At 36.2% G+C, this 16,853-nt stretch overlaps 1 long non-coding RNA gene across 2 annotated transcripts in view; it reads left to right on the top strand.

Annotated features, from left to right (window-relative positions):
- Positions 1-7,058: 7,058 nt before the first annotated feature.
- The window catches only part of LOC121403018, a 61,727-nt gene continuing 51,932 nt past the window's right edge, over positions 7,059-16,853 (top strand). For both annotated transcript variants that reach the window (XR_005966953.1, XR_005966952.1), the window contains exon 1: positions 7,059-7,165. This is a non-coding gene — a long non-coding RNA (uncharacterized LOC121403018). The remainder of the gene's footprint in view (positions 7,166-16,853) is intronic.

The raw sequence follows: 16,853 nt of genomic DNA, 5'->3' as shown, positions 1-16,853 counted from the left end.
GGCTATTTATTCAGAATATAAATATGTATCACAGAAAAACCTAGTTATGAAAATTATATTTCAAGGGTAGAACTGTCCATGGTGGAGCAGTACAGAGGCCCTGGAGCCCAGAATACTGAATAATATTTTTTTTTTCAGGAAGGAAGGGTCTGTACCATTGTCTTGCACTGTGGCCTTAAAATGGCTTGCTCTATTACTGAAGAGTGTAAATATAAATTCAATGTCTGCACATGTCAAACATTATATCTGGCTTCTAAATGGATTTTGCAGCACACATTTTACAATATTATTTAAGGATACTAACGATATTGGATCTATTATCCTGGATGCTTGGGAGATTGGTTGTCAGAATAAGGGATCTTTATGTAAGTTGGATCACCATACCTTAAAATCACTTATACATTCAATAAACCCCAATAGAAGTGTTTTGCCACCATTATGGATTCATGCAGCTTAGTTAGGATCAAATAAAAGTCTAATGGATATGGTCTTTCTGTAATCTGGAGCTTTCTAAATCACTGGTTTCCCATACCTATAATTCTTTCGGAATTCAGGAATCTTAAGCGTCAAAACCAAGTCCTTGTTTTTCGTCATCTTTGTGTTTTCTGTAGAAGACACATATGTAACATAGTAACATAGTAAGTTATTTTGAAAAAAGACACACGTCCATCTAGTTCAATCTTTTAACTTTTTTTAACCTGCCTAACTACTAGTTGATCCAGAGGAAGGCAAAAAACCCATCTGAAGCCTCTACAATTTGAGGTGGGGGGGGAAATTCCTTCCTGACTCCAAGATGGAGTCCCTGGATTAACTTGTACTAGTTCCACTAGTATTCCCTGTGAGGCTAGATTTATTATTATTATGTATAAACTGCAATTTTAACTGCAAGTGCCAGCAAATTTACACAGCACATTACACAAATTATACAGCATTTATATCAGTAAAGCTTACAGTCTAAATTCATACACAATCACGCTCAAAATCAGGAGCAAATGAACCTGCCTACATAGAAACTCATTTGCAGATAGTGCCCTTATTGAAAACTTGGGATGCTAGTAGAGTAAAATAGAAGTACTACGAGTGGTGTGGTGAAGTGCGGGTCCAGATTTTCTGGACCCACACCTGAGCCTAACCCACTCTCACCCAACCTGGACCCAGCTCAGCCTGGCTTGGCTCCTCCATTTAAAGACCCATGCCTGCCCAGCGAATCTATGAATGGAGGAGCTAGAAGCTGGAAATTTTAGGCCGCGGGCAGGGAGAGCAGCACTCAACTTGCCCACGACCCAAAGACTTGATGCAGCAGTCGACCTGAACCTGCCTGATCTGAGGGTAAACCTGTGTGGGCTGCAGGTTTCGGGCTGGAACGCACATCACTACAGTGGAGTAGCCAAACGTTACTGGGATCCACAACAAATTGAATTCAGGGCGCCAAAACATCAGTAAGTTGTCTGATGGATTGAGCTCATTGATTATGGCCTTACTGGGCCCTCTGCATGACTGGGCCCCCGGTTAACCGAGTGGTCTGCTTCCTCTGTAGTTACATACCCGAGTACTACCAATGAAGCCATAGTGCTGCCTACTTTTAGAAGCAGCTTTGAACCCAGGGAGGTTTTATCCACCGCTGAGAGCAGCATGTGGAATTCATAGCCTCAAAATAAATCAATCTAAGTCTAAATAACTCATTAGGGCACATTTACCTTCCCTGGGGGTTGCTGCTCTCTGCACAGAGAACAACGTCAGGAGAGGCAAAAATGATGGCCGGTAAAAATTATGTTTGATGCCAATATTATTAATAGGGAAAAAAAAATATAGGAAGGCTGGTATTGTTTTCTAGAAAAGGTGGCAACCCTACTCACCCCTCAGTAATACACTATGAAAAACACAATCAGAGCTGTATAAGTAAAGGGAGATGCAGATCTCTGCACTCCAAAACAGAGTACACCGGCTGGTGGCTGTATACACAGTGCAACAAAATGCAATGTGCACTGTGCTAAGTGCAAAACAATGGCCTTTTTTTTGGCAGTTTCAACACTGAGTGGTGCATTGTAAATAAGTAGTCTCACCAAAGCAGGTAGAACAGTTGCACAACCTTAAGCAGATCAGCCTGGTGCACAATATACTCTGGAACAGGAAAAAAATCGTCACAGAGGCATTCAAATTGCAGGGTACACCCTATTAGTTTATTGTCCATTTTTTTCCTGTTCCAGTGCATTGTAAATAAGCCCTATTGTTCTTTACCTTAGATTGTATTGTTTATTATAAGATGCATGACATCCACGGTACCTATTTGGATATTATGAAACACATTTTTATTTTTGTCTTTAACAATTGTCTTTTGCAATTACAATCTTACAATTTATATTTCCAAAAAAAAGTATTACATGTTCTGCAAAAGGATTAAACTTTAGGGTAATGTGAAATAGTGTCGCTTGCATTGGTGATACAACAATGAGTTTTTCTGATAGAGAATATGACATTTTACATTCCTGTTTCATACTATCCAACAAGGGCATTGGCAGGTTTAGTTTAGTTGTTTTTTATGTAAATATTACATTCTTTGTGGCTGGGTGTCAGGGTGCTGACTGCTGGCATTGTGCAATTTATAGTTCTAGGTTGCTCTTTGATCTATGCCCAGCCATGTGTTAACAACACATGAACATGTGGCACTGGCACAGCAAGATGAATTTGCCCCAATGGGCAATAGGTTAAAGTAGTCTTCTCTGAAACTCAAATTTTGAGGAATTTATTTAGAATATATTTAAAAAACAATAGACCTAAAGGTACACACTTGCATATTCATTTATTTTTATATGTATTCACTCAGGTGAATAAGTGCTAAATAGTGTGCATGCACAATACAACAACCCCCATACAAAATATTCCAATTTAATGCATAACCTTCACAAAAGGAAGAATCTGAGCATCGAGCCATTTTAGGCTAGGGAGAGCATTTGCCTGGGGCACCTATACTCAGAGCCTGCCCCTGACAAGAAAATAGCCTTGTTAAAATTACAAGTTCACTCTGATTGCAATTTGTGATAGGATATGACTTGAAATCATTTTTTTTTAAATTTTGGTTAGCGTTATCTAACCTACAGCCCATCAGTCTCTATTCTCTAATTGTCTATATTAGCTTTATAATAGGTTGTATGATACAGCTCCTATTATATAGACTGCTCATGTTAAAATATTGCTTCATGATTTTATGGTTAATGTATTGCAAAAATCTTCTTTACACTAAAATTCTTGATTAGAGGTGAGAGGACGAGAAAGATAATTACTAACAAGCTGTTTCCTGAAATTATCACAATATTCTGAATTCTGAAAGAGCTTTATTTGATTTTACATGTCCCCAAACTACACATTTGGTTTTTTTTTTAATAGCTTAAAACTGCAGGAAAGGAAGGAAAAATAAAGAGCTTCTGGGCTTGTTTATTTTACTTGATATATCATTTGCGTTAGTTGAACTACAGGTCACTTCCGTTATATTTTAATGTTAAATGGGAAAGAGCACACATTAATTGAAACTTAATTTGATTGGGGAGCGGGAATTAATATGTACCGTTTACTATAAAAGAGAGGGCTCATGTATGATTCATGTTACTGCAAATTTTTCCCAGTTTCCATGGGCCAGGGAGTCCCTTAATGTAATGCACAGGGAATGCACTGAGCAGTAAAACAACTCTCTGTCAGACCCTTAGAGGGCAATGCTTTTCCACCAATATCATTCCATGGCATCTTTATTTGCATAGGATTTAAATATGTTGTGCTTTTTTCATGAAGTCTCTGACCTAATATTTCTTCTTCAATTGGTTATAACACTGATCACATGAAGAGATGTAAGCCAGTATATAATACAGAGCTAAACTGCTTATCATACAATGACAAAGAGTACTATTATCTGGCTTAATACTTATAAAATCATATTATTAAAGTGTGAGACCTGCTGGCACACTACATATGCAGAACAGGCTATATATATATATATATATATATATATATATATATATATATATATATATATATATATATATATATATATATATATATATATATATATATCAGTCATTATACGTGATCTGTGTTCCAAAAACCTGTTATCCAGAATGCTCTACAACCCATCAATGCCATAAACAATTCTTAATTTCTGTTTGATTGACAGAGTACTGTTTAAACGGCTTATTGTAGATAAGCTCCAAAGCACAGAAAGACCTGTTATTTGGAAATCTGCAGGTACACACATACATTAGGGATGCACCAAATATATAATTTAGGGACCAATTCCTCCTCAAAATATTTTTCAGAATACTGAACCGAACCCAAAACAAAACTGGCATTTAAAAATATTAACTAAAACAACACATTTTGCGTCATCTGTTCAAATGGTTACCACCACAATGTATTTATTGCTTTGAAGTGACATGGCATTAAGGATTCAGACTTGGGCGGATCATATTTTTGCAAAAAAAGCTCTGGGACTCCGGAACCAGATCCTGTGCTTGTCAATGTAACTGAAGTGACATTGAATTTTAATATTTCACATTTTCCACTCCAATAATAACGTCTCATCAACGGTAATTTTTATTTCTTTGAACAATGAGACAGTCTAAACAAGGAAAGGAAGACGTGGCAGTTGCCTATGTGCTCACCTTATTAGTTCTAACATGCTGGTTAGCACTGGGTCACCTCTGCACCTCTGTCTTCCCACAGCAGGGTCACTCATCTCCAGGCTACATTTAGGAGGAGGGCTTGCACAGTCTCTCATCTCATTTGCTTCTCTTGCTCTTATTATTTTGTTTGTCCCCTCTCATATCTTCCTGTGCGTGCCTGACACAAGATTTGAAAAATTAACCCTCTAGCTCCCAATATTTTCCTCTATTATACTCTAATGCTACAGCTAGCTCTCTTGGTCTGCCCACTTATTTTCTTTGTTGCCTAACATTGTTTTGCACTTGTGCTTCTATCAGTTGCTTAATTTATTATCTTAGTGTACTTTATGCTTATCAGCAAAAAAAATTTCCCGCTCGGCAGTCTCATTGCTGTGTGAAAGATACCCCCACCTTATTTCTTCATTTGGCCAAATGATTATATTCAGTACAAAGCTGGTTTTCCAATGTGTTAATTTAGAGATCACGAGATAGAAAGCAGATAGATTTATAGATAGATGATAGATTTATAGACAGACAGATAGATGCTATGGTAAGTGTAGTCCCAGACTTACCTGATCATATGCAGCTGTATAGAATTTTTTCATTAGAATTTATCAATCAAAAGTCTAATCAAAAACATGCTATTTAAATACATGTTAACTTTACCCTTCTAAACGTGTGCAAAGGTAAAACAAAAGTGCCCATCTACCCAATCAATAGAACATGTTTGAGAGAGAGAGAGAGCGAGAGAGAGAGTGAGAGAGAGAGAGAGAGAGAGAGAGTGTATACAAACATATATACATATTTAAATAAACACACATATCCGGAGATAAAAAAACGCATTTCAGGGAGAATCAACCTCAATAAGGAAATAATAAATCAAGAAAACACTGTAATTGTTATAAAAATATAGGAATCTATATAGGGGTCCATTTGGATCACTGTATTGTTGCTCTGCTTGAAGTAATGGTTTATGTTCATCAACATGGATATTTGAAACAGTCCTTTATATACAGCCTGCAATGCTGGAGCATATTCTGCCTTGTCTTCAAGCTAGGGCACCATCATTTATTTTGCAGTTTTCAAGTGACTGGGACGACTACCATGGTCTACATTTCTATAGCTCATTAGTTCTAACGAAAGAAACAGTAAGACAGGAGGCCAGCTAACAGTGGATTGTTCTAGTAATAAAATTCCTTGGTCTTCTTCAGCAGCGGGAAGGCATAAATGAGCAAAATCCTGATTTTATTGAAATGCATATAATTCATTGCTTCTCTTTCTCTGCTCTCCCTCCCCCATGTTCCTGTCCAAAAATGAATGCAGTGAAATACTATTAGGCTGTCTGGTTATGTATTTTTGATGAGCCCATACAAGACACTGGCTGACCCTGCACAGCTCATGTAAGAACCATGCTGAAGAAGCTTTTCATTTAAGTTATGCTTTCCAGTGTGGGTGACCTCTATTAAATAAAAAGGGAGCAAACAACCTTTCCTGTGGCCTTCCAGATCTTTTTTCTTAAAAGATTATATTTTATATCGTCGTGTGCATTAAAGGAGATGGTCCTAACTTTATTGTTGAGCATATTCGCTTTCATTCTTTTCATTTTATATTTGCAACTTGTGGGGAAGTATTCAGCGGGGATAAAAATGAGGATTTCATTTTTCTGTTGGTTTGGCTAAAATGCTGCCCCCCCCCCGTCTCCTGTGGTCAGATTATTGAAATTACCTGTTTTCCAAAGAGACAAGGGATGAATACAAAATATTTCTTTCCACATTCTACCTAACACAGCAGAAAGACAGAGAGAGAGAGAGAGAGAGAGAGAGAGGGAAGGAGTGAGAGAAAATAATGTATCCAAAGATGTGAGCCAAGAGTTCTGTTTCAAATAAAAGAAAGAATTTTTATTTTGGCATTTGTGTAACCCTTGGTTAACATCTACCCCCAGATCCACCCCCTCCTCTCTCTATCATTAGCATGAAACTCAGCATCTGTTTAACTCATGTCATGCCTTTTCTGATGCATTCACTTTTTCTACAATTTCTATTCTTCTATGAAATCTTGAATGATGAGCGTATTCTAGAACAATACAAACGCACACGCTCATTAATCAACTCGTAGAAATAGCATTTTCAATTGATACCACCAATGTGCAACTTCCACGCATGTTCCATTTTGTTTTTATTTGCGATTTATTTTCTTTTGAAAAAAAAAATATTTGTTAGTGAAATTCTTCCAACAATATTTCAGCCATTATTTGTAGAGCATTAAGCTGTGACCCACCCCACCTCCTTTCCTCCCCCTGGAGCTGTAGACTTCATGATGCCTTGACTGCTAGCTTAACATGGAGTTGTCTTTTATTTATTTATTTATTTTTTATAAACCCAGTCACAACAGAGAAAGAACAGGAGGAGGAGGAGAAAGAGAGGCGAAATCTAAAAACCCTGAAGGACTGGTCTCTAAATATCTAAAGAAACCACAGGGAATTCCTTTTAAGATCAGCAGAAAGCAAGTCATCTGCGGTAAGGTTGTTTTTGGCTTCTATCTTCATTGCATTTTATTTCTTCCACCTACTTTGTTGTCTAATTGAGGCTCCTTCAGAGGACTGAAGATTGATGGGTGGGGAAAGCACCTAACTTCTTCCGTGCTTAAGTCATATGAGGGTGGTACTCATGTAAATATGCAAATAGGGGCGGCTGGGTTGCGTTGTTGACACGTGTATGTGTTGTATGCCTCTCCCCTCCTCCCTGTCTTAGTGTCTGATCTTCAACAGATTGCAGTTGTTTCTTGTGATAACCAGCACTTCGCACTGAAAAGCAAAATGTAGAGCAGGGGGGGTGTAAGGAATATTATGGGGCTGCAGGGCATAGTTTCTTGACATGATTGCTGTGACTTTCTAATATTAATGTGCAGCTTTTTTCTAGCTCATTTGCATGTCAAAGTAGTGAAGGTGTGAGACCAGAGATTAGTATTGAAATGACATAATGATGTAATGATTAAAATGTGATGACTTATGTGAGCAAGCTGAGAGGCTGGTGTGGATGGGGAGGCTGGGAGAGAAAGCTCTGAGACGAACGGGAGGCTTTCTTTGATTGATGTCAGAAACATCATAATGCATTTCTGTATTTATATTTCAGTGACTGGGAGAATTGCAAGCTACCTTAAAAAGTGATCTTTATATGGACACTGAAAATCCTAAGAAAAAAAATTCTTTATGATCTGAAATTGACCTGCAACAAAATCTGTGTTTTCATTTGCTTTGTGCTGTAGTATGTGATTTTTCTATTTAATAAGCCTAAAATAAAATAACATTTAAAAAAGGCCCAAAGTGCTAAGAACCTAGTACTCAGTCTGTGGCCTGTAAGTTATTTAATTTTATTATAGGTCTTGGAATATATTTCTGCTCCTTAGACTTTAACGCACACTACTAAGCAGTCTGTGTTACACGGGTTTTTGCTTTAAACACATCTAATACTCTGGTGTTTATGACCAGATCAGTTATGGCCTGACTGATCTGCAATACGTGTTCATATATGAATCTGTGGAATATGGAAGGTGTTGGTTTACTATATGCTACTGCACAGGATCCTGTGGAAAACAGGATATCCTGACGTGACAAAATCAGGAATTATTATGGAAGTTTCATGCTATGCAAATATCCTACAAGTAAGCATAGAGGTTTATTATGGACATTCTGAGTCATTTTGTTATATGATCCTATAACGATATATTTGTATATTTTAGCAAATCAATCTAGCCATGCTGTTGGCCAAATACTTTTTTCATTTCTCTTTTTTTTTCGATACAGTAGAATTTAGATTTATTTAAGACTTTTAGAAAACCTTATTTGAGAACCAGCAATTTCAGCTTTCTATGGCCGGTCATTGTTAGGTATAATTCAAGATTCAAGGATATATATGAAAGCATTTGGGCTTTTGATGTGTAACTGCTTTGCTTAATTGACTCTCGGCTGTACATCTTACAGGCCAAAGGTTGGAAAAATAAGTGTCGGCCTTGATTCTCAGAAGCCTTCACCTGATTTTTACTTCAGTTATGTGAAGGGATGTTATACAGTTCTCTTTGCAAACTACCGTGCCAATAAAGAAGAAAGGCAGCAATGAGGATTGGTGCTATTGATCTGCCCAAGGGAATCATTAGGCATCACTATCAATCTACAAATCAGTAGGCCTGTGTTACTTGCTTGGGCAGTCATTGCCAATTTGTTCCTATTACATAGCTGAGCCCGGAGGTGTTTGATGAGCAGATCTGGTCTTAAGCTCAGCAAAACTGAGAATACAGGCTATATTGCTAAAATGTTTAATGCAGTTCCCCCCTTTAGGTTCAAAGCATTCTATTTGTGTGTGTGTGTTTGTGTGTATGTGTGATTATGCTTTACCACACAATGACCAACTATGCTTTAGTCAAAGCTTTTGTATTAAAAAAAAGGCACATCATACAAAAATATATCTGCCTCAGCATGTCTAGCTCATTTGAAAGCGCACCCAATTTCGCAAGGTGCATGGATTTTTCAGTTGTCCCCTGTTTTCCTTAACAAAAAAAAAGGGCCTTGAATACCACAAAAAATGTTATTTCCTGAAAGAATTCCATCCTTCGTTATATTTCAACAAACACACACCACCCTTCGGTTTCTATTCACAGCGCAGTCATATACATTCACTTTCAAATACTGCCGTTTATTTTAAAAAAATTCTGATGCCTCAGCAGTTTCTTAAATATTAGACCAATGTTACAAACCAGATTAAAATTTGAGCTTTACATTTTATTAAATGCAGGCAGCTCTGGGTGCAGACTTTCAGGGCATATAGAGATGTGATTGTCAAAATCCTTGGTTCTTTTTGAATGAATATAAACAGCACGTGTGGGGCCATATGTACCCTCTTTAATGCAAAAATATAAAATTCAGTTTCGGATACAATCACACATAGCTGTGAGGCAAAGTGACAACAATGACAAATACTGCATAAAACAATAGCTCAAAGCCTTGGCTGAAGTGCTTACAATCGGAAAATCTCTTTATGTTTTCAGGTTTGACCTGAATCACACCACAAAAAACAGACCCTGAATTCTTCAGTATATTAATAAACGTACTTGTTTTTATGTCATGACTCAAATCACGTTATGTGTTTGTGCGTTTGAAGGAAGCCTACTTCTTCTATAAACAAATTTTTAAAAAAAAATATTTTATTTATAAATGTATCTACAAACAGCTGCAAATTGTTATCAAAGTAGAACCATTGTCTCCCCCCTCCATCCAGCTTCGATTCTGAATAAAGTGTTATTAGGGCTTTTAAACCTGTTATTTTTCTTGCACACAAAAGCATCGAGGAAACAAATTGTGGAAGCTCTGCTTATCAGATACTGCTGGAAAGAAGCTGTGCTTTTTAGTGATTCCGATGTATGAAACACTTGGTTCAAAAAGAAAAAAAAATGTCTGCTTGCTCTCATTATTAGAGCATGTGCATTGTTAAAGCACAATTGGGGCCCTCCTTCGTGTTTTTTCACTTTGTAACGAAAATCCTGAATGGGGCACCTTGCGGTTTGAAACTTAAGCAACTTTTATTCTTCTGGCTTTTTTTATTGAGAACTGGTGCTTCACACAATTCTAATTGCTAAGGCAGGAAGGACTGCTCCCTTCACTCAGACTGCATGCAAAGGCTACCGTGAAAAAAAAAAACATAAATCATTTTGAATATTCGTAGGGCAAACATCTTATTTAAGAACACTCTGCTTAAAGCAAATGTTACAATCCATATATTTTTATGTGTCTAAATCTATTGCAGTTTAACATATTTTTTATAGGTATTGGTAAGCTATACTATATATAAAAATATTCAAGTGCACCATGATATCTATAATATATATATATGTCTTGTCAATTGCATTCTTGATTCCTTGATCAGTTAAATCATCTATTAAGCACACATCTATATCTGAATGTAAATATTTTAATTTGATACATTTTTAAATGAGCAGTATGTGAAGTTTTAAAATAAATATTCAGTATAGAAATAAATACATAATAATTAGTAATAATACCATTGCTAATATCATTCAGGGCAGTTAGGAATACCTGGCTAAGATTACCCCCCACCCTGAAGCTTTCTTCTATGTAAATTATAGATGAGAGATAAGCAATGACTGCCAAAGATTCTGTTATTTATACTTCTAATATTAAATGCACTGGCAGAATTATGAGCAACTTCTTATTTTCCATTGACTTGCCCCATATGCAATTATTGTCATTGACAAAATGGTTTAGGTTTAAGAGTGTTTTATATTATGAATGGCAATGCTGGGTGGTTCTAAAACACTGTCTGTTTATTCCTACGGAAGATATTATTATTATTATTAACATGTATTTATATAGTCTGCTGTTATCATATCAAACACAGTATATAAAATATTAAAGGAAAAGGTAATATCAGAAAAAAATAAATAAGAATTGTTTAAATGAAGGAAGATTTTAAACTGGTTTATTGAACAGTTGGTGATAAAAATCCATTCCTCGAGAGTAGCAGATCTTTGTGCCGTGGCATGGGCAGAGCTGTCACATGAATGCAATTTAGAATATTCTATGCCCAGTCCTGTTGTGCAACTCCTTCATGTTTTTTGTTGGGATAATGATTTAAAGAATATACATATAAAGCTGGCCATAGACTCAAAGATCCGATCGTACGAATCGAAGATTTCTTACGATTTTCGGACCATGTGTGGAGAGTCCCGACATTTTTCGTCCGGTAGAGATTGTACTGCCGATCGTCCGATTTTCAGTGGGAGACTGTCACTAGCTTTGTCGGACATAGATATCGAACGATTGCTGTCGGGGGCAGAACATCGGCTGATCTGTTCTTTAACTATTTTATTTGATCTGAATGGTAAGACTTTTGATCTGAATGGTTAGTGGCGGGTCGGGAGATGGGAAAGTCTGATAGTACGAATCTTTGCGTCTGTGGCCAGCTTAAGGGACATAAGCACTCTTCCCAGATAGTTACTATAACAGATAGTTATCAGACAATTTCTGCTCATCGAGTGTCTGAACAAATATAGGCTTGATAAAAATATGTATACACCTTCTTCAGATCATGCTACCCTTTTTTAAGCTGCAATAAATTATGCTGTTTTTTTTTAATTTGAGCAAAAAGGGCACACACAAATAGCAAACAAGAAGACCATTTTTAGTTAATTATACTAACTGTTTGGATCCCCTTGAAAAGGCAATTTAGAGAGAGCTTGCAAAGATACTCTGACAGTACAGCCTCTTCTGTTGCATTTTGGACTAAATAATATATTAACACAAAATATTTGGCAATATATTTTTGAAAGTTTTGGTTGTCCAGGTTATCATCATCATATTGGAGCCTGGAGGCTTTGCTATAGGGAGCACTGCAAAGACTTCACAATTGGCATGACACAGTCAGATGACTTTAGGGGAAGTAGAAGGCTGCCTGCATTGACCATAATGTGGCAAAATCCAAGGATAGGAAACCAGAGGGGTAGTCTAGGCTCATAGGTGTTAGTGATCAAGCAATCACTTGCAGCTTATTTCACAGACACATCCAGTTCAACACTGAAAGACCTTTGATGGTAAACATCTCCTGATTTGCCATTTTAAAATGTCTCTTTCATTGTTGATTTGCCTATAAAACCTTGAAATATAAAAACGAGCTGGACAGGGCTTTGAAATTTTTGTTAGACTTAATAGACCTACATGTTTTGATGGGCGCCATAAAAGATGTTCCTGTGTTATATGAACCTAAAGACGTCCATCAACACACGGTGAAATGGGAAAATATTTTTTTTGCACCTTATATTAGGCAAATGGAAATTGGTGGCATTTACTGGTTTCTGAGGATGAAGTAAATCAGATTACACAGTACAGTAACCCTGCCAACACTTTCCCCTTTCTTCCCTTGTTCACACCCTCACTTTCACACTGTGCTTCATCTCTTTCCTATAAACCATTTTCAAGCAGGCAGCACCCTTCCCTGACACTCAATAAGATGTAACGGCAAATGTTGCAGAAGAGTAGGAGTGAATTTCCAAATACCTGATCCATACTGGATCTCCAAAATCTCATTCTAAAATGGATTATTATTATTGTTATCAGCATTACATATTTTTAAAGTACCTACATATCCTGTACAGAAAGGCAAATACTAATACAGGAAGTAGAGAGGGCCCTGCTCATTAGAGCTTACAGTCTAAAAAGGATTACCCAGGTTACCCCTTTCTTTAATATATATTATAAAATAAATGTAATGTCAAGTCTAATGCTTGAGCACCAGGGACAAGCCGGTGTGCTCAAACTTATTTGTAACATATACTGTAAGGGTTCATTACATGGTGATTTCAGTAACTGGAGCTAATGAAAATAACTGATCAAGTTATTTCTTTTATACGATAGAAATAAAAAGTTGATGAAAATAGCAACGTACTGAACAGAATGCGAGCTATCTGCCCAATTTAAAGGGAAGGCAGATGTGAAAATGTAATGCTTACTTAACATCAAAATTTGTTTGCATTCCTTGGCAAAGCAGACCTTTATTTACATGGCTAAACATAAATACAGAGCTGCAGCTGATTAGGAAAAAGTAAATTCATACTTTTTCTTATAGTTTTGTGTGGCTTGCTACTGCAGATATAAGATGCAGAATGTGTGAGCAAAATAAATAAGTAAATAAATGCTTTATGGAGACAGAGATTAAAAACTATGGGGCAGATGTATTGAAATTCAGACTGATGGATTCCTAGCAAGTAATATTATTTCACAGCTCTTAACACTTTCCTGACTGCCAGAAATGTTCCTGACAGTCAGGGAAGTATTTTAACAAATTGGCACATTTATCAAAGCCTTTTTTTTTGTGTGTGTCATTTCAGTTAATATCAGATCCCCTATAGACACCTGACTCAATGCACACCCTGTGCATTCAATGAGAGAGGCAGCACCATAAGTATATGTATGCAGTGTGAGACTGATGTTTTACCGAGACAGACACTTTGCATCTGCAGAGCATCCTGTTAGTTCCTAATATTATTACCAAAAATGAATACCATGCAAACTGCCGTCTCTGATGTCCACAAACTTTATTTGCCAGTATCCCTTTGTTGTGATGTCTTGTAAATGAAATGCATGCGCACAAAGGAAAAGCAAAATGATATTTTTTTTGTAGACTATTTGAAATCCTTTATTTTGTGTGAATATTATTTTTCATTTTAGTGAACACATCTAAACATTTACAAGCCTCAAGTTAAAGAAACAAAAGTGATTTGTACTAATCCTTTTACTATTTCTCATCTCAGCAGCATCTCATAAGATTATTTTCTGTAGGATGTTTAAAAAATATTTTTATTCCCACTGTTTCATACGTTTCAGCCAGCAGCACTTGCGACTTTATTGAGGCAATGGAATAAAGGGCTTTGTGTTTACACCAGGTCTAGTAACCCATAGCAACCAATAAGATTGTACTTACTAAACAGATAACCAGTAAATTCTACCTGCTGATTGGTTCTTCTGATTTATTGGAACTGCTGTAGACTTTGCAAATGTTTGCAAATTTCTCCCATATTTAAGGGGGGCTTCTCAAAATATGTGTGGTGCTTTGCCAGAAGATGTTAATTTTGCTGCCATTTTCTACTCTTATATTATTGATTTTTTTATATATATTGTATTGTCGATTTTAAATAACCCTTATATGTCACATCAGTATTCTATAAAATTGTAAATCATACCTTTCTATTCTGCGTGTGCACAGGTGAGCTGATAATGTTCAGAGCTGGATTAAGGATCTGGAGCTGCTAATTATAACAAGCACATTCCCCACTAATAATGATACTCTGGAGCCAACTGCTGCTTTTCATGTACCAATTCTCATATGTATATAGAAAGGGGCACATGAGGCCTATTTTAACAAAGCACCCTGGAGATGCAAGTCCTTCCCTAGGCATGTGTTTATCTTTGCCCAGGTGTTTTTTTTAGTGTCTTATTTTTTTGATGACATTATGTGTGCTGCTGTTGAAACAACACAATTACCATGTAATTACAATGTATGAAACATGCAAACACTGCATCCTAAATGATACTGTTATCATGGAAATTGCAAATTGAATGATCCACAAAAAATGAAGCCTCCAGAGATATCTTACAGGCTTCTTCTGGGCATCATCAATAACTCCCTTGGTAGTCCCCATTTGACTCTCTTTCTAAATCATATTTGGAGTCACAATGATACTAGCCTTAATTAATACTTGATTAATATTCTCTCCTCTCACTGGAAATCAGAGTTAATCAGTGTTAACAGCCGTTGATGTATTTGTATTTATGTTGGGTGCCACCCTTATTTAACTAGCCTTATCCATTTTATTAGGAAGGTGTGTGCTGAAATTCTGAAGACCTAGGTGTGATTAAGAACCATCTGATCGCACAAAGCTTAGACATAACTATCTTTTTAATTGAGTATATGAATGAAGTATTAGTATCAGTGGTGGCATACAGTTATATTGTAATTTATTATTAAAGGGGAGGTTTAGATATTTTGGTGCCACTTATATATTAAATAACACATTACTGCTGTGATATAGATTACAGCACTGTTATATTGCATTGTCTCGCTTGACCCTTTCCTCATATACATTATTTATTTAACACAACATTGTGAGGCTCACTGCAATTATTTCTGGCCTCCGAGTATGTGTTCTTCATTGATACCAAGTACTTAATTAATATTCTCTATTCTCATGGGAAATTTACAAAACTATGATAACAGTTAATCAGTGTTAACAGGCATTGATGTATTTGACCATGAAATGCTAATTAAGCTGTAGGTTTGTGATTCTCTATATATTCTTTCTTTATATATATATATATATATATATATATATATATATATATATCTATATATATAAAGTCATTTGAAATGACTGTGCCCTAGTTGAAATTCATTGGGGATACAAGGTGCTGTAGATATATAAGGAAATCTACATTTAAGAGAAATATATTGCTATATTTATTAGTAAACTTTTATAACCTTTGCTTTGTTCAAGGTATTGTAGTCAAATACAAGCTTCTCTTTACATAAGTGTTCTAATCTCTGCAGGCTTTCTGTGCCACTAGATTTTATTTTCTCCACTGCCATGCTTGTATGACTATTTCTCTATTGTATCCCATGCTGCTACATAGCGACTTCTAAAAGGATATGAGGCCTTCTGTAATGCAGCTAAGTGCCATTTTATCTGAAGCCAATATCCCTGTGGTTTATGAAAAATCCATTGGGGGAGCCTAAAAAGTAATTAATGAAATGATATACATAGGCGAACTACAAAATGTTTTTTTTTATATTTGCTGCTGAAAAAATAATCACTAATATTTTAACTTTGTGCCAATGTGCAGTGTATAGTACATAATAAAATGTCTTGCTGGAAAATCCATTACTTCTGGTTAAATAAAAAAGGCCACCTAAAAAGGTTTTTGTACAGTTTAAAAACAATGCATTATAAGGAGAGAATCTTCTTTCTTTTTTTTGTAAATACACTTATTACAATCCCCAGTTGCGTGCAATTATATTTATTAAAAATGACATGAAATATGTGTACCTTATAGGTTTATTCGAATTAATAATACAATGGCACAGGCCTAAATTCTGTCTGGCGTCATATTTATTTATATATAGTAATGTGGTTCCTGATAATATAATTACAGAATCTATGCCAAGCCATTCTAATAATAATAGTCTAGAAGTGACCTCTCTGGTTTAAAAAGATCAGTATAATCTTTGGGGAAAAGCTTGGAGAATGAACAGAGACTCATTAAATATTGTTAGATCACAAGCTGTCACACTGATGGTCACAGGGTTGGAGTTAGTGAATAGGGGGTAATGCAGAAAGGCTGGAGTCCTATCTGGTCTGGGGGAGATTATATCAAACATTGATGTTTAATTTGTTGCCCTACAGCTGTTCCTGAACTAGAACTCCCAGCATTTGGCTGTTACTGGAATCCTGAGGGTTGCATTTCATCCACAGGTTGACCCCACAGGTCTAACGTATATACTGAAAATATCTAAAGATTGTTTTTGCCTTTTATTTTACTCCTAAGGGTTCCATGTGGTGTTTGGAGCATTGGGTAAATTCCATTTCTGCCCTGCCCTAAAACTAGTCCTGAGCTGATACATGATTATCTCTATAATAGAAAAAGGC

Source organism: Xenopus laevis, chromosome 4L (assembly GCF_017654675.1).
Source record: "Xenopus laevis strain J_2021 chromosome 4L, Xenopus_laevis_v10.1, whole genome shotgun sequence".
Lineage (NCBI taxonomy): Eukaryota > Metazoa > Chordata > Amphibia > Anura > Pipidae > Xenopus > Xenopus laevis.
The sequence above is the reverse complement of the archived record's forward strand: the minus strand, read 5'-3'. Positions and strand labels throughout refer to the sequence as shown.